The 25,207-nt window shown below is 55.2% G+C and overlaps 1 protein-coding gene and 1 long non-coding RNA gene across 10 annotated transcripts in view; one reads left to right on the forward strand and one right to left on the reverse strand.

Moving 5' to 3' along the window:
- The window catches only part of RNFT2 (ring finger protein, transmembrane 2), an 80,360-nt gene that overhangs the window by 30,301 nt on the left and 24,852 nt on the right, over positions 1-25,207 (forward strand). The window lies entirely within an intron of this gene.
- On the reverse strand, positions 12,596-15,604 carry LOC138847412 (uncharacterized). The gene is made up of 2 exons (XR_011385212.1): positions 15,235-15,604; positions 12,596-14,897 (listed from the first exon to the last, which is right to left on the reverse strand). It is a non-coding gene; the product is annotated as an uncharacterized lncRNA (long non-coding RNA).

The raw sequence follows: 25,207 nt of genomic DNA on the forward strand, positions 1-25,207 counted from the left end.
ATGTAAGCTATATAAGTCGGCAGAATCAAAGCCTATCCCAAGAATGTTCTAGAACAGCACTGTCCAACAGAACTTCCTGCAATGATGGAAACATCCTGTACTTGCATTATGTAGCATGGTAACCACAAGCTGCTTGTGGCCGTTAATTCAATTTTATTTGATGGAAAGAGCGGAAGAGGTCTTCTCTGTGCTGGTTTACTCCCCAAATGTCCACAACAGCCAGGGAGAGCTAGGCCAGGCTGAACCCAGGAGCGGAGAACTCAGTCTGTGTCTCCTGTATGACTGACTGTCATCTGCTGCCGCAGGGTGTGCATTAGCAGGAAGCCAGAATCAGGAGCAGAGCTGGGACTTCAAACCCAAGCACTCCAACATGGGATGCAGGCATCCCAAGCAGCATCGTAACAGCTGTGCCAAACGCCTGCCCTGGGCTGTCTTTTCTGCAGGGGTCAGGGCGGGAGCCCTTCCCGTGTGCTGTCTCACCTCAACACGGTTCTGCTTCAGCCTGCGTAGCCTAATGTCCTAGACAAGAGGCTCTACCAGGGCCAGATTCCCTGAGCTCCCAGCCCTATTGGTTTTTCTCCAAGTACACGGGAGGAGGGGGAGGGTGGGCCATAGTGAAAAAGGTGTTTGCTTGACATAAGAGACAAGAGGATTCATGGGGCTTTTTGTGCCATTAAAATCCCTGCGTTTTCTGGGCCCTGAACCTAGCACTTCTGCTCCCAGAGTGGTTTCCCATTGATTGTGTCCTTTTCCCTGCTGGAGGTCAAACATCTCCCGCTCTCCCTCCCCCAATCCCCTCCCCAAGCAGACATCTGTCTACACCAGGGCGGGTCTGCCATCTAAGCTGCGGTTCTCACAGCGCTCCCTCCCGTGTGCAGAGATGCAAGGCTTCTCTTTCCCATGGAAACGAGAAGCTCCATGAAAAACCAGCCGCACATGTCCAGTAGAAGGGGCTCGCTCAGGACTCCCAGCCAGGGGGACATTGGGAAGTTTTAGGAAGCAGTTTTGGTTGTATTCAGAGGGCAGAACCAGAGATGCTGTTCACTTCCTGCCAAGCGCAGGACAGGCCCCTGCAGCGGAGAGCCATCTGGCACCAATGTCAGTGGGAACTCTGGGTTAAACTTTGCTTTATGGCCCTGGGTCAGCTCCCCTACTGTGTGAGCTGAATTAGGTCCCCCAAAACTTCTATGTTGAACTTTCAACACACAGTACCCTAAAATGAGGCTGTATCTGGGGACAGGATCTGTAAAGAGGTCAGTAAGTTAAAGCAGACCGGTAGAGTGGGCCAGGGTGCTTACATGAAGAGCGGAGTTGGACGTGGACACAGAGGGGAGACCACGTGAAGATGTGGCAGCCATGCCAGCCGGGGAGGGAGGCCTCAGAATAACACCGCTGACACCTTGATCTGGTCCTTGGAGCCCCCGGCGCTCTGAACTGGCAGAACAAGCGCAGAGGACACCAAAGTCTACATGGCCTCCATGACAGTCCCTGACTGCTGGCTCATGACAGTCCAGTGCAGGTCAGCTGAGCGGCTCTGCTCAGTGCGGTGTTTAGGGATCCAGGCTTCCCCCACGAGTGAAACTACCATCCCTTTAGAACAGTTGTTCACACTTTAATGTCCATAAAAATCATCCACGGGGTTTATTCACACGCTGCTTCCTGGGCCTCACCCCTAGGGATTCTGATTCACCTGCTCCCCAGAAGAGCCTGAGATTCTGATCCCTAGCAAACTCTCAGGTGGTGCTGATGCGGCTGGTGCAGGGACCATGCCTAGAGTAGGAAAGGCCCGGGACCTTATGGCCTCACTGGGACCTCGGCACCCAGCCGATCTTGTGAGCAGAGAGAAGTTGGAGGAGTGCGTGGAAGGTCTTAGGCCCCACAAGGTGGTGCAGGTCACTTGCATCCTGATTTTCCTGCTGGCTGGAACTCAGCCAGGGTGCCCCCCGCTAAAAGGAGGGCATTCTGGGAAATCTTCCTGAGGCCCGAGGGTAGGGGGGAATAAATGGGACTAGGACAAAATCTCTGCCACGTTCTGTAAGATTTTTTCAGCCTCTCTCCCACCCGCCAGGTAACCACTTGTGGTTTATTTGCTGTGTGTGTGTATCTGTGACAGGCTAGAATACTGAGTGTTGTGCACAAGTTAACATAAATGGTATCCCATGCATACCGTTTTGCACCTTCCGCTGTCACACAACATTGTGTTTTGGGGTTTTTTGTATGAGGGTACTTCAAAAAGTTCACGGAAAGTAGAATTAAAAGATAAGCTTAGGGGCCGGTGCTGTGGTGTAGCTGGTAAAGCCGCCGCCTGCAGTGCCAGCATCCTATATGGGTGCCAGTTTGAGTCCCGGCTGCTGCACTGTGGTGGAATGAGAAAGCCATGCCAAGATGGCTGCTAGCAAGCTAGCGTCTGTTACTCAGGAATGACTTTGAAACCCACCTGGCAACAGAGCCTGCCTGGCAACAGGCTGTGATTGGTTAGGGCATAAACCACCCCTTGACCGGATTGGCTGCCTTGGCTATATAAGCTGCTGTACCATCTGAAACAAACGAGTCTGCAGGCTGCTCCCCTCTGGCCAATTTCACCCGACTCCTGGGGTCTGTGTGGTGACTCTGCACCTCTTGCCCCTACCACGCTCCTCCTCTCAGAACAAATCCTCAGCAACGTCTGGCACCCAACGTGACACCCAGCATGTCGGACTTGGTGAGGTCCCCCCTTGATTTCGGCAAGAAGGCCCCTCCGTGTTTTGTGTGCTGTTCGGTTCTGTGAGGGTGACCACAGAACCCCCTCCTACACCCCTTTCCTTGCCCTTGTCCTTGGTCGAAGAGACCCAAGGTTAGGCACACACCACCCAGAAGTGTACGTCGCTTCTCGGTTCCTCCTTTTACTTTCGATTCGCCCGGCGATTCACATAAGGGACTGATCATCCCAGAATTCCTAACCAAGTCATCTTCCCTCACTCGAGAGAGGTGACACTCCAGGGACACCGTGTGGGCATACGGCCTTGACCTGATGAATCAAGGAAGTCCCCCACTAAGCACAGGACATACATACGACCTGACACGCCACTATCTGTTCGCCTAACATAGGGAACCCCCTGTAGAATGCCATCAGCCGCTGAGGTGCTAGGGATTAGCTTTGTATGGCAGCAGTGCTGTGCGTGTCTTTCCTTTGGCTAGAGTTGGTGTGGTGTGCCGCTCTTAAGTGCTCAAACATGGGAAAGATACCCCTCCTCTCAGAAACCCACACAGATTACCAAACATTATGAATCTGTGAGTGATAAGAGCCTGACACTCCAGGCCACTGCCTCACAGGCAACTGTTGATGACTTGGGGAGAGAGAGAACTCCGACAGTGAAAATGACATGACAGCAGACAACGCAGCAATGCCTAGTCAGCCACCCCCCAAATACCCGTGGGATGAACTTAGACGACCTTGAGGCAATAACCCATGCGAGGTCATCCCATCCGCACCCAGTGAGGATCCCCACATTTGTGGCACTTTCCCATCTCTGCTGTGGCCTGGGAAAGCAGTAGAAGATGGCTCAAGTCCTTGGGCACCTGTGCCCACATGGGAGACCCAGAAGAAGCTCCTGGCTCTTGGCTTTGGATCCATGCAGCTCCAGCCATTGCAGCCAACTGGGGAGTGAACCAGTGGATGAAAGACCTTTCTCTCTCTCTGCCTCTACCTCTCCTTCTCTCTGTGTAACTCTGACTTTCAAGTAAATAAATAAAAATCTTAAAAAGATAAGTTTATTTGAGGGCAAAAAAAATGGTGAAATCCATGCATAGTTTTTTCATAATAGGTGTTTCCAATGAAATTTTTCAGATTCCCTTTATGCACAGATTTCAGAGTTTTTCACACCAGAATGAACTTGCTTTCTAATTGATTTCTGAAGTCCCCTGGTGCAGCCATGCAAACCCAGGTGTGGTCCCTGACCCACAGCTGCTCTATCACCTGGCACCTGTCAGATATGCAGATTGTGGACGGGACATTTGGCGCGTTAGTTCAGAGCCTGACTGGGACAGCCTCACCCCATCGCAGAGTGCCTGGGTTTGAGCCCCAGCTGTTTCCAGCTCCACACCCTGGGAGGCAGGATCGTGGCTCGAGTGCTTGGGTTCCTGCCACCCCTGTGGGAGGCCTGGATTGAATTCTGGGCTCCTGGTTTTGGCCTGGCTCTGGCTGTTGTGGGCCACTGGGGAGTGAACCAACAGATGAACATTTTTTTTTTTCTTTTTCCCTTGTTCTCTCTGCCTTTCAAATAAATTTTAAATTTTTTAAAAAAATGCAAGTTCTCAGATCCTGCCCCAGACCCAGTGATTCAGAAACACTGGCCGTGGGGCCCTGCAAGGGGTGCCTCAACAAGCCTGCAGGTGGCTGGAACGTGCAGTGAAGTGTGAGAACCACTGAGCCTTATGGGTAGGGGTAGCTCCCGTTCTCAGTTTGTTCACTTCAAGCGCTGTCTGAGAACCACTGAGCCTTATGGGTAGGGGTAGCTCCCGTTCTCAGTTCACTTCAAGTGCTGTCTTGAGGTGCATGGTTTACCCACCCTACTGTGACAGTCAGATTGCTGCTTCATTCTTTGCAGGATGAAAGTGTAGTGATGAGTATCTGCATATCTTTCTGGTGTCTTTCCCATGTGTCTGGATGCACCCAGGTTTCTCTAACAGAGTCACTAGAAATGGAATTGCTGGACTGAGGGTCTTCAGCTTTGTCAGGAACTTCTCTTCTGGACTTTACACCTCCTCCAGTGCTGAGAACGGATTACTGTTTGTCCATGCCTTGCTTTAAGCTTTTTTTTTTTTTTTTTTTTTTTTTTTTTTTTTTTTTTGACATTTATTTATTTGAGAGGCAGAGTTACAGAGAGGGAGGCAGAGCGAGAGAGATCTTCCATCCGCTGGTTTACTCCCCAAATGGCTTCAAAAGCCAGAGCTGGGCTGATCCAAATCCAGGAGACAGGAGCTTCTTCTGGGTCTGCCACGTGGGTGCAGGGGCCCAAGGACTCGGGCCATCGTGGAGGGCTGGATCAGAAGTAGAGCAGCCAGGACTTGAACCATATGGGATGCTGGCACTGCAGGCGGCGGCTTTTCCCGCTACGCCGCAGCTCCAGCCCCCTTGCTTTAAGCTTTTAGCCGCCACTTTGAGGTCCGTAGTCTTCAAGGAGGACCAGGAGCAGACGTCCAAGGAAGCAGTGTGTTGTAGAGGCTCTGGATTGGCACATGGAGGCAGACCTGGGCTGCACCTCTTTCACCACCCGTCTTTTCCTGGGTGCTCACTGGGCCACTTCTTGCTGCCTGATTGTTTTCTGTCCTGCCAGAGGCACCCGTGGGCAGTTTCCCCTGCTCCCTGATCCCGGAGAGAACACCTCTGGGGTCCCTGTGTCAGAGCACCGCAGAGAAACAGGAGCAGCAGAGTGCGTGCACAGCAAAGATTCATTTCCAGGAATGGGCTTGCAAGCCTGTGAGGGCTGACGGTCACGGGCCCGGCTGGGAACTCAGGCAGCCACGGCTGCTGCAGTCTCCAAGCGCACGGTCCCCTTTCTCAGGAACACCTCAGGCATGCTCTTAAGACCTTGCAGCTGATTGGATGTGGCCCCGCCACAGTTGTCAAGGGTGACCTCAGTGGTAGATGTTAGCTCAAGTACAAACACCCTCCCAGCCACGCCTGGGTCAAGGTGTGGGTGCGTCGCCAGTACTGCAGCCTTGCTAGTGCCATCAATGCGTGGAACTGACTGCCACAGTCCCCCGTCGACCCCGATGCCAGCTTTAGGGTTGAGGCCAGTGTTTGATCACAGCAAGAAAGCATCCATCTAGTCCAACTTTCTGAAAGTGTTCAAATCAGAAATGGTTGTCGAATTTGGTTGAAGAGCGTTTGCGTGTTCTCCTTCGAGCCTGCGATAATTGGATTTCCTAGCAGTGCTTGCATTCCTGAAATGAGCGCCCTTGATCCGGATACATTATTCTTTGAATGCACTTGTGGGTTCTGTGTGCTTTGCCATCTGTGTTTGTCAGTGTTTTGTGATGACCACTCAGTCGTCCCATCTGCACAGTGGCCTGGGGAGCTTCCTCCTGCAGCTGGCAGCCCATGGACCTCAGCAGAAATGCAGATTTTCGTTATTTATTTATTTATTTATTTGAGAGAGAGAGAGAGAGAGAGAGAGAGAGGTCTCCCATCCGCTAGTTCACTCCCCAGATGGCATCAACAGCTGATCTCATTTTGAGATTCTCAGTTGAAAGGGAAAGGGGATGGGGACGCTGGGTGGTGGGTGGCTCTTGCTGTCTCCGTGCCAGGGTGATCAGCCCTTTTTTATAGAGGAAGGACCTGAAGTTCAGCAAGGGGAGTTCACTTTCCCAGGGTCACACAGCAAGGCTGAGGCAGAGCTATGATGTGAGAGGTCAAGTCCTACAGGTGCCCAGGGAGATGTCCCCAGGGACTCACAATACTACTAGAAGAAGAAATGCTATAGAGTGATGCAGAGCAGTAATAATAAACAACGTGCACTCAGGTCATCCTTGCAGTCACCCTCTGGGGGGGACTCTTCTTATCCCCAATTTGCAGCTGGGCAAACTGAGGCACAGAGAAGTCCAGTGCCTCGCCAGGGTAACCACGTGGCAGGGCCAGGACTTTGGTGCAGTGGTTGAGTTACAGCGCCCTCATTTCTCTCTCTCTCTCTCTCTTTCTCTCTCTTTCCCTCTCTCTCTCTCTCTCTCTCTCTCTCATATTTAAGAGGCAAAGAGAAGCTTCCATTTGCTTTTTCACTCCCCAGATGCCCCCACAATAGCCAGGACTGGGCCAGGCTGAAGCCAGGAGGTAGGAGCTTCATCCTTGTGTCCCACTTGGATGGCAGAAACCCAGGCTCTTGAGCCGCCACCGTTGTTAGCAGGAAGCTGGAGTCAGGAGCCAGAGCCTTGCTTGAACCTAGGCACTCTGATACAGTGTGTGGGCATCACGATTGGCATCTTGACCACTGTGCTAAATGCCTGCCTCTGCACCTACTCTTTTTAAAAAATATTTATTTCATTTATTTGATAAGACAGAGTTACAGGGAGAGGTAGAGACAAAGAGGGAGGTCTTCTGTCCACTGGTTCACTCCCCAAATGGCCACGACAGCCAGAGCTGAGCTGATCCCAAGACAGGAGCCAGGAGCTTCTTCCATATCTCCCACGTGGGTACAGGGGCCCAAGCACTTGGGCCATCCTCTGCTGCTTTCCCTGGTGCGATAGCAGGAAGCTGGATCAGAAATGGAGTAGCATTGAACTGACGTCCATGTGGGATGCCAGGAGCTGCAGACCGGGGCTTCAACACACTGTGCCCCTGCACCTACGCATTTTTCCCTCAGAAACTTTATTTAAGGAATACAAATTTCATGCATTTCGTAAGTACAACTTTAGGAATATAGCAATTCTTCCCACCCACACTTCCACCCCTCTTCCTCCTCCCTCTTCTATTCCCATTCTTATTTTTTACTAAGATCTGTTTTCACTTAACTTTGTATACGTACGATTAACTCTATACTAAATAAATTGTCCAATAAATTATATTAAAAAAAAAAACTGTTCCTCAACAGTCAAGACAAGGGCTGTTCGAAGTCTTTGCATCTTGAAGTGTTAATTTCACTTCTATAGATTACCTTTTAGGTGCTCTGTTAGCTATCACAGATCAGGGAAAACATATGGTATTTGTCTTTTGGGACTGGCTTATTCCACTAAGTATGATGTTTTCCAGTTTTATCCATTTTGTTGCAACTGACCAGATTTCATTTTTATTTTTACTGCTGTGTAGTATTCCATGGTGTACATATCTCATATTCATTCTTCAGTTGACAGGCATTTCGGTTGATTCCATGTCTTATCTATTGTGAATTGAGCTGCAATAAACATGGCAGTACAGGTAACTCTTTCATATGCTGATTTCATTTCCCCTGGGTGGGTTTCCAGGAGTAGGATGGCTGGGTCATATGGTAGGTCTGTATTCAGATTTCTGAGGTATCTCCATGCTGTCGTCCACAGCGGCCATACCAGTGTACCTTCCCACCAACAGTGGATTAGGGTACCATTTTCCCCGCATCCTCGCCAGCATTTGTTGTTTGTTGATTTCTGTCTGAAACCTCATTGTGGTTTTGATTTGCATTTCCTTAACGGCTAGTGATCCTGAGCATTTTTTCATGCGTCTGTTGGCCATTTGGATTTCCTCTTTTGAAAAATGCCTATTTAAGTCCTTTGCCCATTTCTTAGCTGGGTTGTTTTGTTGTTGATGAGTTTATTGATCTCTTTATATATTCTGGTTATTAATCCTTTATCTGTTGCATTGTTTGCAAATACTTTTTCCCATTCTGTCGGTTGCCTCTTCACTTTGCTGAGTGTTTCTTTTGCAGTGCAGAAGCTTCTCAATTTGATGTAATCCCATTTGTCAATTTTGGCTTTGATTGCCTGTGCCTCTGGGGTCTTTTCCAAGAAGTCTTTGCTTGTGCCAGTGTCTTGCCCGGTTTCCTCAATGTTCTCTAATAATTCGTTGGTATCGGGTTGTAGATTTAGGTCTTTAATCCATGTTGAGTGCATTTTCGTGTAAGGTGTAAGGTAGCAGTCTTCATACTTCTGCATGTGGAGATCTGCACCGACACTCTTAACCACTGCACTGCTCCTGCCTGTCTGCCCCCTTCCCTCCCCACTCCTGCAGCCGCCACCCCAGGTGCCACACACGCTCGTTCCCCTGTGTCTCCCTTCAGGTACCTGGCTGTCCCCTCTTCTGTCTCCTGGGTTTGCATGTCATTTTGTTGTTTTGTTTTCCCTTCGTTCCCTGGGAGACTCGCAAAGGCTACATTCTGCCACCAAGGGAACCACAGGGACAGAGCGTGAGCCGGCACCTGGGATTTCCCCACATCCCAGCAGCCTCCACTGGGGGGGGGGGGGCGTCTTGGCGTTACTTATTTACTTATTTATTTATTTACCTATCTATCTGTCTATCTAGTCCTGCCCACTCCACACCCCCCAAGCTGTCGTGCCCCAGTGGGGAAGATGAAAACCGACCACAGACAATGGAGGACAAGGCTCGCCACATGGCCCCCGCAGTTTAATTTCCTTTAATTTATTTTATATTGAACCAAATAATACTGTTTGTTTTTAATGGCAAACACTCAGCAGGGAGGAGGGGCGGCCAGGCCCCCTCCTGGGGAATTAGGAACACAGCTGCTAGTTTAATGCTCCTGCCCTCTCCCACCCTCCTCCTGCGCCCACCCCTGGCGCGGGGGGCCTTGGGAAATCGATTTCCAGGTTGAAAGATGATGCCTTTCAGCAGCTCCCGTGGTCACTGCTGGAGAGCGGGCCTGGCTCCACCCCAGCTGCCGTCATCCCTGTCCCAAGGCCCACCCTTCTCTGGACCTAACTGCAAAGGGGAGGGCGCTGGCCATGGCTGCTCTGGGTGGCCACCCTCCCCTGCCCAGTGCTAAGTGTCTCAGGCAGGCACCGGGAATGAGAGGGGAAATGGAGGAGCCCAGGGGCTGGGCACAGCCAGACCCGAGTGCCTTCAGCTGCCATCCAGTGCCTGGGAGCAGAGTCAAGGCCTGTGCCCCCGACCTGCTGCATTGGAATCTGCATTTTAACCCAACCCCCAGTGACTCCTGCACTTAGGAAAGTTGCAGAGGGCTGGGCAAGAGGAGGCCAAAGGCCCCGGCGTGAGTGCTGCCAGGACACATGACCTCTCCCCTCCTAGCCTCCCTCTGCAGGTGCTCCCTGGACACCAGCAGCGTGCCAGGCGCTGCGCTGGACAGGGGAGCTCCCCATACCTGGGACCTCCTAGCTCAAAGCTCAGGTCCAGGGTGTGGGGGCGGGCAGGGAAGCAGCGACTCCAGGCCCTCTTGGAAAACAGAAGGGGTCTCCAAACCTGCCCCCAGCAAAGTCTTCCTCGAGATGGAAACCACGGAACCCAGTTTCAAGGTCTGGGTGGGAATCAGCCAGGCAACATGAAGCCGACAGGGTTTGCCCAGAGAGGGGCAGCCAGAGCCGTGGCACACAAGTGGGCAACAGTTTGGTGCCTGCGTTTCTCCAGATCCCTCTCAAGCATCTCATTCCGCTGTGCGCAGCGTTGAAGGTGTGCAGTGACTTTCAGAGGAAGGAATGGTGGAGTGCGAGTGCTGGGATGAACTTGCACACGGGGCGAGGCGGGGAGGCCCAAGCGCTTGGCTCCCTGTCCTACCTTTCCAAACCACGGTGTGGGGACACAGCGCAACCCCTGCCCTGGGGCGCTGCAGTGATGCCAGTCATCTCATGCCTTGCCAGCTCAGTGACTGGGGAAGCAGCCCTGGAAGAGTCCAGCGCACCTGGCATTGGGCGGGGGCTGCTGCTCTGTGGGTCTCTGACGCTTGCCCCCACTCGGGTGGTTGGATGGGTTTCTCTGTCAGCCTGTGCAGAAGGTTCCAGAGTGGATGGGCAAAGCTGGGGCACGGGGGTCAGTGGATCTGAGTTGGAATGCCGGTTGTGCTAGTTTGTCAGTATCTCCTCTGGTCATTCCTTGACCCTGTCCGTGCCTCAGTTTCCCCAGCTGTGAAAAAGGAAAGAATGGCTTTTACCTCTCAGGGGTGAGAGGGACTTGTGAGACAAGGTGAAAAGCAGATTGAGGCAGTGCAGGTGGGGTGTGCGTGGTCATTCCTGGCAGCTCAGGGCGCTCTGTGTGTGTCTGGTTTTTCCTTTCTGAGCATTTCCCCCTGGTGACTTCACGTGGAAGGCCCGGCCTTGTTATCCCACGGCTCGGTGGCCCTTTGAGGCTTGGCGGGTCTTGGGCCTGCTTCTTGGGACCCAGAGGTACCAAGGGCAGAGCTTAGAATAGGCCAAAAAGCCGGCACTGCGGCTCAATAGGCTAATCCTCCACCTTGCGGCGCCGGCACACCGGGTTCTAGTCCCGGTCGGGGCACTGGATTCTGTCCCGGTTGCTCCTCTTCCAGGCCAGCTCTCTGCTGTGGCCAGGGAGTGCAGTGGAGGATGGCCCAAGTGCTTGGGCCCTGCACCCCATGGGAGACCAGGAGAAGCACCTGGCTCCTGCCATTGGATCAGCACGGTACAGTCATTGGAGGGTGAACCAACGGTAAAGGAAGACCTTTCTCTCTGTCTCTCTCACTGTCCACTCTGCCTGTCAAAAAAATAAATAAATAAGAATAGGCCAAAAAGGAAAAAAAAATGATGAAATGGTTTTCTTGCTAAGTGCCTATCTGAGCCGGTCCTGGGCTTGGTCTTGGGGCAGCCTGGTTTTGCTGTTACCTGTGCATCCTCAGACAAGTTCATGGCTTTGAGTGCCCTGTCTGCCCCTGTGACGGTACAGGCTAAGTATCTTAGCCAAAATGCTAGGGGCCAGAAGTGTTTCTTCTGACTTCAGCAATTTTGATTCGCAACCACTGGCATGGAGTATCCATTGAGCACCGATAATTTGAAAATCTGCCCCACAATGCTCTGCTCTCTGGTTACGGATGTTCAGCCTGTCTTACCCTCCCCAGGAGGGCTCCGTGAGGGTGAGAAGGGTTGGTGCAGTTTCCAGGGCCTGCTTGGTCTTAGCTGTTGGGATACCACCTGACCGTGCCTTCAGGGGCCTGCAGGAAAGGGAGGGAGGAGGAGGGAGACCCAGAAGAACAGGGGCGCACAGAGGGAGAGGGCCCTGGGACACGGAGCCCTGGTCTCTGCTGTGTGCTTATTCCTGGTGCCTGGCGCACCGCAGCCCCTCACAGGTGGGTGCCGAGGGACTGCAGCAGAGGCAGGGCATGACAGGGGAGAAGGGCCCTGTTTTGTGTCCCTGCAGCTAGACCAGGTCACGGCAGGGCTCTGGGGCTTCCTGGTACCCGGAGCAGCCCCGTCTGCACACTGCGGGTGGCAGGGGATGGAGTCCCTGCGGCCAGGCCTCGGTGTCTGGGGCTGTTCTGTTTAAGAGGAGAAAGTCTTTGAGTACCTCGTCCACAGTCCTGCAGCCTGCCAGCGATGTTCAGAGGGGTGTCCTCTAGGTCTCTTCCAGCTCACACCCTTTCCTTCACTTGCCAGATTTTTTTTTTAATATTTATTTATTTAATTTGAAAGTTACACAGAGAAGGAGAGGCAGAGAGAGAGAGAGAGAGAGAGAGAGAGAGAGAGAGAGAGGTCTTCCGTCCACCGGTTCACTCCCCAACTGGCCGTAACAGCCAGAGCTGCACCCATCCGAAGTCAGGAGCCAGGAGCTTCCTCTGGGGCTCCCACGTGGGTGCAGGGGCCCAAGCACTTGGGCCACCTTCTGCTGCTTTCCCAGGCCACAGCAGAGAGCTGGATGAGAAGTGGAGCAGCCAGGATTTGAACCCACATGGGATGGTGCCCACATGGGATGCTGGCACTGCAGGCGGTGGCTTTACCCGCTGCGCCACAGCGCCAGTCTCCACTTGCCAGGTGTTTTGAACTTCACTTAGCTCCCACCTGCCACCCCCAGACTGTGCCCTTCTCTTATTCCCTCTGCTGGAAACGCCATCTCCCTGGCCCCTCAGCCCTGTCTGGCTTACTCTGATCACCCTATCATCCTGGGGTCTCTGTTTAGATGTCACTTTCACTGGGAAGCCTGCCCTCACCTGGCCCCAGGTGGGATTGGGTGACTCACCTGTGTGCTTCCACGGCCCCTAGGCTACTTCTGTTTTGAATGCATCACGCGATGTTGTGATTGCTGGGTTTCTGCCCCACTAGACTTCACGTGCAGAGAACAGGAACCAGGTCTCTTGAACGTTTTGTCTCATCCCCAGTATGGCACATGGCACAGAGTAGGTGCTCCAGTCACCCATGCTGGGACTAAGGGATGGCAGTGTTGCACAGGTACAGTGTGTTGGCTGTCTTGAATTTCTTGATTTTTAAACGGGAGACCCTGAATTCTTACGTTCTACACTGGGCGTCACACATGCGGGTGACAGATTCAGTCTGAGGGGTGGCCAGGACCACAGCAGCCAGGGAGTGGCCTCTTCCCGTTGTGCCACGGAAACCAGCCCATCCGGGATGCCCCAGCCGTTCCATCTGGCCGCTGTCCTAGCGACAGCAGTAATTCTCTCTTCCCTGTAGCAGTTTCCTATGGCTACGGTAACTAATTACCCGACCTTTGCGGCTTCAAAACCCCATGGTTTTATTATCTTGCAGTTCTGGGGGTCACAAGTGTCACTGAGCTGAAATCAGCGTGGCAGCAGGGCGGCCCCTTCTGGCACTCCAGGGGAGAAGCCGCTTCCTTCCTTGCAGTGGAGGAAACTGAGGCTGAGACCCCCAGCTGGGGCGGGGGGCTATCTAGTTGGAAGCTCCGGGCTCCCGGCCACTAGGAAAGGAGGCCCTTCCGTCCATCTCTGTCTCCCTCCTGCCCCTTGCACGTCCCCCCACAAGCCCAATCCCTGGTGCTTTTCAAGGTAGCCAGGCACCGGCAGTTACAGCCCAGAGCATGTGTGCCCATCGCAGCTGACACGGGGACAGATAAGCACATCCATCCAACTGGGACCCGGACAGAGGGACGAGGCCGCCCTTCCAACCGCTAACAGGGTCCCAGGCCACTTAATCATCAACATCTTATAATTAGGCCTCTCCTGGGTGCCACAGAGCGGGGCCCTGTGCTACAGAGGCTGTGCTGCACAGCTGCCAGGCCACGTGGCAGGGCCCTTCCAGCTCATGGGCCCAGGCTCTGAGAACAAGGGAACCGTGGCCAATGAAACCAGGAGCCCGACTGCTGCTGCTGACGGCCAGAGTTCTCTACCCAGCCTGGCAGTTCCTGCGGGGCCTCGGCCTGGCCCCAGGGATTCCCGTCAGCCACCCCTGGGGCCGGAGCGCCAGAGCCTGATCCCAGCCCCAGCCGCTGGCACGCTCTCTGGCCTCCTCCTCATCTGGCCCCGGAAGCCAGAAGAGCAGACTGTGTAGGAGGTTGGGGGCAGGAGGGAGAGAGAGACACCCCCTTTTGTGGGCTCTGGTCTTTAGCAATGAGTGTCCAGTCACCAGGAGGCAGATGTGGCCGCGGGTCAGAGCAGCCAAGCCGACACCAGACAGGCCTGGATTCCAGATCCCAAATCTCTCAGGCCTTAAGCAGAATGATGACCCTCTCTGAAACTAAGGGTCAGTGTTCCTCATCCACGAACTGGGGGGAATCGTTTGTCCTGTCCCTGGGGATGTTACCATCAACTGAGAAAATAGCAAGCAAATTTTCAGCTAATGGCTTATTTTAAATAACATATGTAAGGATTAAAAAATAACTAATACCTACGTACCCAGCTATTTTTATAAAAAAATTTGGGGGGGGGTGTTGGAGGTAGAATCAGAGGTAGAATCAGAGGCTTGCCGGTGCTGCAGTGAACTTGGATTGTAGAGGCCCTGAGCAAGCGCCGGAGCAAAGGACGTGTACCAAGGGGCTTGCACTGCCTAAAGCCTGCGGATGACGGTCAGCACTGGCCACTAGCCTGAGCCACCAACTCTGCATTCATTCCAAAAAAAAAAAAAAATTTATACGTTTTAAGTATGTACTGTATGCTAGGCACTGGGTGTTGTAAAGATGACAGTGAATGAAACACGCCAACCCAAACAGACAGGGTCCCTGCCTCCCTGGGGGGATCACCAGTAACCACACACACAAAACTCAGACTGCCAGAAGCCTAGGAAGTAAAACTAAACAGAGGCCATGGAGGGTTCCTTTGGTAAACAGGAAGGCTTTCGCGTGGACTTGACACTGAGCCTAAACCGCTGCTCCCTCGCCACGTGGCTTTGATTCAAGGAAGCCTCATCCTCGCCTCTGCAAAGTGGCCGGGAAGTAACGCCCTGCCCCATGCGCCTTCGGGGACAGGCGCTGACCGGTGCCAGGGCGCGGTGAGCTCTCCCCTTCCAGCTGCTTTGACGCGTGGGGCCGGGAGGGCTGCTGGCCGGCGTCTTTTTCAGGGTACCAGTGTCTGCTGTAGGGTCAAGGGCACCTGGTACAAACCCCCGCTCCGCAGCGAGTCACTCGCCCCTGCGGACCCGCCGTGTGGAACGGCCCGTGCAATCCCCCTCCGGTGGGGCAGGGACCCGAAACACTAACTGCCCAGTGTCTCGTGGGCGCCTGGCCAGTGTGGCCGCGGCCGCTGTTCTCCCGGGAGCAGGGAGAGGCTGCTGCAGAGGTCTGGGGTGCAGGAAGGGAGTCGGAGTGACGGGCCTCTGCCCTGCGGGGGCACCCCGGCTCCCTCGTCTGGGAGACAGGGCCGAGAGCTGTGTCCCCTCGCACGGCCCGTCAGGTAGGTCGTGTCCACGCACCTCGGGGTTCACGGAGCGCGCAGCCACGGCGGTCACCCTCTGCTGGCCTTAGGGGCGACCTGTTAGCAAACAAGGGCGGGAGAGGGCGGACCCAGAGGCGTAAAAGAACAGCAAAGGTGGCTTTGGCCCTCCATGCGGGGAGGCCTGAGGGCCGGGGGCCGGGGGCTCGGTGTCCGGAGGCGCCGGGAGCCCGCGGCGCGGGGCTGTGACCTCATCGGCCGGCGCCGTCCCGCGGGGCCATGAGATCATGAGATGCCGGCGCTCGCCTAGGAGTCGATATGTTGGGAGCGCGGGGACAGCCGGCCGCCGGCTGAGGTGATCTCATCCCGGCCCGGGGGAGGAGGAGGAGGAGGAGGAGGAGGAGGAGGTAGGCGGCCCACCCCGCCCGCGCCGCCGGCCGGTGACGTCACCGCGGCGCCCGTTGCCAGGCAACGCACGCCCCCTGGACGCCGTCCCCGCCGCGGGCCCGCCCTCCACCGACAGCGCGCTCCTCCGTCTCCTGTTTTATCTTTAATTGAGGCGCGACCTTGTATGGCAAAGGGCCTAGGTGTGAGGATTGCACTCGGGCGGTTTCCACACACTGTGGCCGTGCAGGTCCGCGCACCAGCACAGCCGCGCAGGGCAGAGGTCTGGAGCCAGTCAGTGGCCGTGGCCGGCCTCGCGGACTTTGGGAAGCGGGCTACTCAGCGCAGGGCGCGCGCCCAGTGGTCGCTTGGGCGCTGTGGGTGCGCCCTGGGTGCGGGGCTGCCGCACCGCTCTGCTCTCTGTGTGCAGGAGACAGACGCTTTAGTCTCCTGTGTGTGTCTCGCGCGCTCTGCACATCTCAGTCCAGGGCCCGGCAGCCGTGTGTGCCCACGATGTCGCCAGCGCTGACGTTCAGAGGCAAAGGCACCCGATCCTCTGTCATCGCCCCTCTCCAGGCCCCCCTCATCCCTCGCCCCCACCCCCACGCCCCGCTGTTTCTCTCCTGTTCCTCGGAGTGCCGCAAAGCAGCCGCTGGGAAGTCAGGACGGGTTGGAATCCTGGCTCTCACACTGTCGGGCAACTCGACCGCGTGCTCCGTGGCTCTGAGCCGGGTTCCTCCCCTGTCACCTGGGGCGGATAAGAACCAGTCGCTCTCTGGGGGCTGTCAGCTTGGGGGCAGCACGCAGGAAGTGTGAGCTCAACAGAAACTCCCAGCTCACCAGCCCTGGCCCGTGCCCTTCCCTCTGCAGGTTTCATCTCTTGCCCATCCTGTGATCCCCTCCCTTGTTTGGCCTTCTGCTTTGGTCTTCCTTCCGCTGCCTCTGGGTTGGAGCTTTCGCACCTGACGAGTGGGATTGGTCAGGGCCACCCACAGGTTCCCCTCCCTCTCCGCCCCCTTGCCCTTCCTTCTAGCTCCTTCTGGCCTGGAACTCCATCTTCCCTCCCGCCTGAAGGCCCGCTCTCCTGCCCGGCTTCTCCCTCCTCCCCTGCATTCCCCCTCCACTGCCTTTCCACCCACAGCTGCCACGTCCACACTGCTGTCCGCCACTGCTCCTGGCCACACCTGTGCTTAGCCCTCACACCCCCCCCCCCATCCCTTTCCCAGCCTTTTCTACACAAGGAAGACCCCGCTGGCCCCTGTGCTCAACAGCTCAGCCCCTCAGAGGTCTCAGCTTTGGGGCTGTTTTGTTCTGAAAGGCTCTGTTGCCTCTGTCCCCATAGCCTTGTGATCATAAAAGACGTGCAGGCTACCTTCCCAGGAAAACAAGCCTTTGTTGTCGGTCCCTGGTGGGGCCCATCCTGCCCATGCCGGAGCAGGAAGCGTGGTCCATTCCCCTGTGCAGTGGAGAACTGAGCTGCAGTCCAAGGGCCCTTTGCTCTTGAACACGCAGGGGCCTCTGGTCCAAAAGGCTGCCAGCATTTCCTGCTTGTCTTCCCCACGTTGAAGGAGGGCATCGACATACAGGAGCTGTTTATCCCCTGTGTGGCACCGCCCCTGCCCCCTCCATGCTTCCAATCACAGGCAGGGTACCCAGCCCATACCATGGCCATGTGACCAGGCCTGACCAGAGAACCTGATGGCCCCAGATGCCCTTCCAGCTCAGTCTCAAAGCGGCCACTTGACTCCAAGACTTGCTGGTCCCTGTGGTAAATGAGCCCAGGGAGGAATGTGGGTGCCTTGTGGCTTGGGTCTGACAGTGGCCATCTTTCCTACCGGATACAGGTGAGCCAGCCCTCTCCTGCCAGCCCTGTTACCTGATCTCTTGGTGCCTCTGATTTTCCCCATCTGTAGAAATGGGAATGTTGCTGGCACCTGCTCGTGGTTCTGGGCGCAGAGGGGGCCTGGCACTCAGAGCTGAGTCATCACCACGGTCCCCACTGTGATTCCCACCTGCAGAGGGTCTGTGCTTGGCGGAAGAGCATGGGCTTACACATCGAGAGGGGACAATCTGAATTGAGATTTGGAGAAGCCACAGAAATAGACACTTAAAAAAAAAAAAAGATTTACTTACTTATTTGAAAAGAGTTAGAGAGGCCGGCGCCGCGGCTCACTAGGCTAATCCTCCACCTAGCGGCGCCGGTACACCAGGTTCTAGTCCCAGTTGGGGCGCCAGATTCTGTCCCGGTTGCCCCTCTTCCAGGCCAGCTCTCTGCTGTGGCCAGGGAGTGCAGTGGAGGATGGCCCAAGTGCTTGGGCCCTGCACCCCATGGGAGACCAGGAAAAGCACCTGGCTCCTGGCTCCTGCCATCGGATCAGCGCGGTGCGCCGGCCGCAGCGCGCTGGCCGCGGCGGCCATTGGAGGGTGAACCAACGGCAAAAGGAAGACCTTTCTCTCTGTCTCTCTCTCTCTCACTGTCCACTCTGCCTGTCAAAAAAAAAAAAAAAAGAGTTAGAGAGAGGGAGAGACAGAGAGATCTTCCACCTCCTGGTACACTTCCCAGATGGCCACAAAAGCCAGAAATGAGGAGCTTCTTCTGGGTCTCCCACATGAGTGGCAGGGGCCCAAACACTTGGTCTATCTTTTGCTGCTTTCCCAGGCCATTAGCAAGGAACTGGATCAGAAGTGCAGAGGCCCAGACTCAAACCAGAGCCCATATAGGACACCGGCATCCCAGGCAGTGCCTTTACCTGCAATGCCACAGTGCCAGCCTGAAATAAAAATCCTTGACTGTGGGGAGCAACTGAGACTAGACTAAGTTACTGGAATTAAGACTTATTCTCTGCATCTGCTCTCCCACAATATGGCGCTGGGGAGGAGTAAACTTCTACGCAGCTGCCTCCAGTTCGACCAATAACCTGCAGGAGCTGATCCTGCTCCTGATTGGAGGAGAGCAGCGTGCTCGGCGTGTGGGTAGCGGAGTTGGGATTGGTGGAAGAGGACTATAAAGGAGGAGAGAGACAACATGCACCAAGAACACCTGAAGGAACATCCGGATAACATCTGAGCAGCCCCCGAGAGAGCCGGCCGGCGGTGTGCCGCTCCCCCGCGGAAGCGGGGAAAGCGGCTGGGGTGTGTGTGTGTGTGTGGAGGGGCCGGCAGCTAACCCGGGTCGGCGTCGTTCCTCCACGAATGAAGGAACGGCAGCTAACCCGGGAAGGGCCGAGCAGACAAAAGAACAGCGCAGGGTCCAGTGTCGCTCCTCCCCAAATGGGGGAGCGACACTTGACTACATCACTTGATCTGCACATCCTGGTTACACTCGAAGCCAGAGCCCTGCCTCCCCATCATGCGACCTAACGTGTTTGCGTCTTTGCGTCAAGCTAGTTCAAGTCAGCTTTCCGTCACTTACAACCAGAAGTGACACTGGTAACCGTTTTAACAGTGGCTGGAGGCCCAGAGTGTCACCGCTGGGTCCACAGCTGCATCGCACAGAACACTGAGGCCCAGAGGCAGATAGTAGGTGGCCCTTGCCACCCAGCTGCAAAGGAGGCACACCTTGCCCTGTGGCTTCACTCGCCGCACTCGTAGCACTGTCTTCACGTTAGCGACGAGGACCCCCGATAGTCAGCTCTTCCCATTCTGCTCTTCTGGGCCTCAACTCCTTCAGCCTCCTCGGGAGGGACTTCCACCAACCCCCTTTTACCAACGGAGAATCGGAGGCACAAAAGGGTAGAGGAACTTCCCCAGGAACTCAGCAAGAGACGGAATCAGAGTTCAGGCCCAGGTCACCTGAGCCCCAAGGTCACACCCTGCACCCTGGTACTTGCTGGAAGAGGCGGGGCTGAGCCTTGCACCCAGGCTGCTGTCCACGTCTGGCCTACACTGCTCGTCTTTCCCACGGCTGCGTGCCCAGCACAGCAGTCACTGGTCAGTCCTCCCCTTCCCTTAGCCTTGTCCCGTTCCCAAATGTTGCTAATGTGCAGACTCCTGGTCCCCAGGAGCTTCTAGAACCCTGCCTGCGGGAAGCCTCCCTGTGTGAACCACAAGGTCATTTAGTCTACTCATTTATTCATTCAACAAACATTTGTTAGTTACCCATAAGGGCCAATCTTTCTGTAGTAGCTAAGATTCCAGCCAACTAGAACCGGTGTGCTGTGGTGTAGTGGGCAAAGCCATCGCCTGCAGTGCTGGCATCCCATAGAGACACCAGTTTAAGACCCGTCTGCTCCACTTCCAATCCTGCTCCTTGCTAATGTGCCTGGGAAAGCAGTAGAAGATGCCCCAAGTGCTTGGGCCCCTGCACCCACGTGGGAGACCCAGAAGAAGCTCCTGGTTTAGGATCAGCTCAGCCCTGGCTATTGCAGCCCTTTGGGTAGTGAACCGGAGGATAGACCTCTTTCTGTCTCTACCTCTCTCTGTGTAACTCTGTCTTTCAAATAAATGAAATAAACGTTTAAAATGAAGTTATCAAGAGAGGCTGTGATGTATAACAGAGGGACATGGGTGGGTTCTGTGCAAACATCAGGTCATTTTATATCAGGGACTTGCATGTGCACAGGTTTTGGCATCTGGGGGTTCTGGAACCAGTCTCTGTGGGCACTAAGGGAGAGCTGGACCTTGGGTATTGGGGCTTCAGTGTATGAATTGGGATGGGAGGAGACATTCAGTCCACAACGCCAGCTATGTGTTGTTGTTTTTTTAACCATTTTTTTTTTAAATATTTATTTGACAGAGTTAGAGAGACAGAGAGAAAGGTCTTCCTTCTGTTGGTTCACCCCCAAAACGGCTGCTACGGCCAGAGCTGCACCGATCCGAAGCCAGGAGCCAGGTGCTTCCTCCTGGTCTCCCATGCGGGTGCAGGGCCCAAGCACTTGGACCATCCTCCACTGCCCTCCTGGGCCACAGCAGAGAGCTGGACTGGAAGAGGAGCAACCGGGACAGAATCCGGTGCCCATATGGGATGCTGGCGCCACATGCAGAGTATTAACCAAGTGAGCCAAGGTGCCAGCCCTGCTACGTGGTCTTAAATAAGTACTCTAGTACGATTTTTTTTTTCTGGCTTAAAACTACAATCATTTTATCATCTCTCTATTCTGAGGCCCAGGGAGTTGAGTCAGGGCCATGGGGCCAGCTCATCCCTCTCCTACTTGGCCTCTGCTGGGGCTGGACCACCCAAGACAGTGTCATGGCTCCCAGGTGTCTGTCTCAGCTGGAGTGGCTCACGTAGTTTCTGTATGTGCCTCTGAGTTCTCACAGTGGGCTGAATCCCGCGCTTCTCCTCCTCCTTGCCATCTCGGAGCCATTTCTCCACGTGGCCTCTTCCCCTGGCCTCTCCTTGTAGCCTGGGTTTCTCCCACCAGGCAGGAGGAAGGTAGCCGTGGCTGCTGGATCGCCAGGCCTGGGCCTGGAGCCTCAGAGGTCTCTTCTGCCTGCATCCCAATGTCCCTTGGTTCTGTGAACCTCCTGTTTCTCCTCTCGAAACTACAGTGAAAACAGCATAGTGCTCATATTCCTTGCTATGCGTCCTTCATCCAACAGCTAGCGAGTGTCTGATTATGTCTCGCCCATCCTTCTTCCCCACGATCCCTCTAGTCGTCTGTCCCGTCTGCGTTCACACAAATTCTTTGTTCCCTTCGTGTGCTGCTCAGCACCCACTCTCCCTCACCTGCCACCCCTTGTGGGGCCAGCCCTCTGCTGATTCCTGGTTCCCCACTTCACTCTTCCCACCCCGTCCTGGCAGAGAGGAATAGACTCTGCCCCATCACCAGAGTCCATGCGGGGAGCCAGCAGTGGCCCAGCGCCGCCTGTGACAGTGGCTCCCGTCCCCCGTGTGCCTCCTACTTGGACAGTTCTCCTGGCTCGCCCACACCCCAGAGAAGCCCACATTCCGTTTGGTGGAATTCCGAAACGACTCAGGGAGCGAGGACGTCCCTGGGAAATGCCCCGTTCTCCCCGGGGGTTTGGTGTCCCCCTCAGAGCGCCCCTGCCCCCGCAGCTAACTGCTGTCTCATCACTGCCCTGCGTCTTCCGGGACATGCGTGCTCGCTCGGGAGCAGTTCTGTCTGCAGCGTTCCACAGCGAGGGGTCGGGAAGCTAATGCGAGGAAGAGGGTAGACTCTCTAGCTTCACGGGCGCAGCGAGCACCCGCCGTGTGCTGGGTGCTGGGGAACACCCACAGCCAAGGTTCCTCCTTCACCTCGGGCCGGCGGGGAACACGCCTTCCTCCCTCGTCCTGCTCATCCACGCAAGCGCTGCTGCTCGGGCTTGACCTTGCACTCATCCTCTGGGGACCTTGTGGAGCTCGAGTCCTCGGGTGAGGCCCGAGACCCTGAATTCCTGCTTGCCCGCACTCGGCCATCGCTGATGCTTTGTGCATGGGCCGCACTTTGGGTCTCAAGGCTTTGAAGATGGCTCAGATGAAACCTTCTCTTAGAAGACTTTCCTGCTCAGACCCCGTCTGAAACCCGCCCGTGCTTACCTCTAGCAGAGTTCTGCCTCACTGTGCGGCAGTAGCTGCTTAGTGATGGTCTTCCTCGTTGGAGAGTGAGTTTCCCGAGAACAGGGATGAAATGTCACTGTCTGATACAGAGAAAGTGTCTAGAAATCGGAGGGAGGGAGGGAGGGAGGGAGGTGGGCAGATGGATGGATGGAAGGAAGGACGGGAGAGAGGGAGGAAAGGTGGATGGACGGACGTTTCACTCCTTCTGTCTGGGAGTATACTGAACCCAGGGAGGAGTGACAAGAGCAGGTTAAAGGTGTAGGCTGGGAGAGATCGGGCTGTTGGTCCAGGATGAGAGGGAACACACGAGAGTTGAACGATCCGAGTGGGAGCAATTCGGGAGACGGAGGAAAGCGTGGGGCAGTGAGGTTGAATGAATCAGGAAGGCAAAGTTTGTCGGAGAGTCGGGGCCTCCTGTGAAGACTGGGCAAGGGGGCGGGCAGGGAGCCATGGCCCTTGTCGCCCACTTAGCTGCCGTCCTCTGGCCACGGACAACAAGCGTGACAGCATTTCTGGTCTCCGGTCACCCCACCTGCCACGGGTTCCGGAGGGAAAGCAGGAATGGCCCTCCAGAGGATGTTTCTGGGGGCCAGGGACTGGTGGGCGTCAGGTGGGGAGGGGCGAGCCCTCTGGAAATGGCCAGACGGTCACAAGGTGAAAGTGAGCGGGAGACTGGTACCCTTCCCTAGTCCTTGGCCGTGTGCGTACATCTGCTTTGAGAGGTGTCCTCCCAGTGGCCATCGGGATGGAATATAAAGGGTGGCTGCCCAGTACCCACGTGGCACGCACTGGGCACTTTGTAACTAATGAAACACCTCACCTGCTCAGTACAAAAACCAACGAAGAGGAACAGAAAGATGCTGTGTGCTGTTGCAGGCCTTCTCCCTGACTTTCCTGGGTACAAGTCCTCCAGGTTCCCCGAATCTCTGCCTGAGAACTTGGGTCCAACCCTGGACTAGGAAACAGATGTTAGTGGGGTACCTGGGAACTAGTGGGGTACCTGGGAACATCTGAGTGAGGTCTGTGGTTTAGTTAACAATACCAGTATCCATGTTAATGTCCTGGCTTTGTTCATTAGCAATGTCAGTTATACTGCTGTCAACCTTAGGGGGAGCTGCATGAGAGCTCTAAGTCTAAAATTATTTCAAAATCTAAAGTTAAAAAAGAAGTCATCCTTGTGAAGCGTATCTTTTATTAAGATTTACTTATTTTGTTGGAAAGGCAGAGTGACAGAGACAGACAGGCATCGTCCATCTGTTGGTTCACCTGCCAAATGGTCACAATGGCTGGGGCTGGGCCAAGGTAAAGCCAGGAGGCTGGAGCCTCATCCAGGTGGGTGGCAGGGGCCCAAGCACTTGGGCCATCTTCTGCTGCCTTCCCAGGCACATTCGCAGGGAGCTGGATTAGAAATGAAACAGCCAGGCCAGCGCCGCGGCTCACTAGGCTAATCCTCCACCTTGCGGCGCCGGCACACCGGGTTCTAGTCCCGGTCGGGGTACCGGATTCTGTCCCAGTTGCCCCTCTTCCAGGCCAGCTCTCTGCTGTGGCCAGGGAGTGCAGTGGAGGATGACCCAAGTGCTTGGGCCCTGCACCCATGGGAGACCAGGAGAAGTACCTGGCTCCTGCCATCGGATCAGCGTGGTGCGCCGGCCGCAGCGCGCCAGCCCTGGCGGCCATTGGAGGGTGAACCAACGGCAAAGGAAGACCTTTCTCTCTGTCTCTCTCTCTCACTGTCCACTCTGCCTGTCAAAAAAAAAAAAAAAATGAAACAGCACCCACAGGGGATGCCAGTGATGTGAGTGGCAGCTGAATCCACAATGCTGGCCCCTGTGTGTTTGCTATAATCAAGGTTGAAGTATCATTTAATACGATACACAGATTTGGTGGCACATATTTCAGTGAGTTTAAGCAAATGTTCCTATATAGCCAGTATCCTGATTAAGATCTTTCTATCAGTGTCCAGAGTTCCCTGATGCCCCCTTGCAGGAAGTCTGCCCTGCCTCTCAGTGTAGACAACCACTGATCTGATGTTTAAAATAAGTTTATTCATTCATCCTTTCACTCATCGAGGGAGGGAGGAGGGAGGACGAAGGGAGGGAGAGAGAGAGACGGACAGACAGACAGACAGAATCTCCAATCTGCTGATTCGCTCCCCCAGTGCCCACAGTCACCAGGCCTGGGCTAGGCTGAAGCCAGGAGCCAGAAACTCAGTCCAAGTTGCTGATGTGATTTCTCTCTCCCCAGGTTAGGGGCCCCTGTTCCAGGACTCCCTACGAACCAGAATTAGACGATGTGCGCCCCTTTGTCCCTGTCTGCTCAGGTTGCACGTGGTGTCTGTGAGAGTCACCCACTTTGCTGTGAAGCAGGCTTCTGTTGATTTTTGTTCTCGAGTAGATCCTATGGTGTAAATGTGCTACAGTGTGCTCGTGTGTGTTCTCCCACTGATGCACATTCAGGTTTTCAGTTTGCGATTTTATGATCCAAGCTGCTGAGGACCCTGGTGTGCAGGAGGACGTGCGCCCCCATTTCTCCTGGGTAAACACGGTCTCACCATGCAAGTCGGTGTGACTTGGACACAGCAGAGCAGCTCCATTTTGCAGCATAGGCCACAGGAAGCTCAAGGGACTTGCGCCAGGGCAGAGGAGAAAGGACAGTTGACCCTGTCCCCACGTGCAACGTCGGGTGCTTTTCCTCTTCCTCTCACTTGCTCCTGAAAGACGCCCCCAAGGCTGGAAGTCGGGGTTCCCATCCTGCAGACTAGGACACTGAGGCTCGTGAACCTACAGCAGATGAGGCAGTGGGCAGACCCAAGTCCATGTTCTCTGCCCAGGGAAAATCCGTCGTGTTCTTGGAGACGGCAGGTGATGGGGCCGGGAGGGTCGCCCAACTCCCTGCTCTCAGCCTCGGCCTCGTGGTCTGGCCTTACCTGCATCTGCCTCCCTTAGGGTGGTCACCTGTGATGTCTGAGTCAGCCCTCTAGGGGGGAGGGGGGAGCGGGTGCAGGGACAGGGACTATCTGTCCACATGGGGCTCTGAGTCTTCCAGGCTGCAGAGAGAACCGGGGAGTGACCCACGCTCCCGCCCTCTGCCACAGGCATCCCTTCGCCCTCCCTGACCTGGGCCCTGT

Source organism: Oryctolagus cuniculus, chromosome 21 (assembly GCF_964237555.1).
Source record: "Oryctolagus cuniculus chromosome 21, mOryCun1.1, whole genome shotgun sequence".
Classification (NCBI taxonomy): Eukaryota; Metazoa; Chordata; class Mammalia; order Lagomorpha; family Leporidae; genus Oryctolagus; species Oryctolagus cuniculus.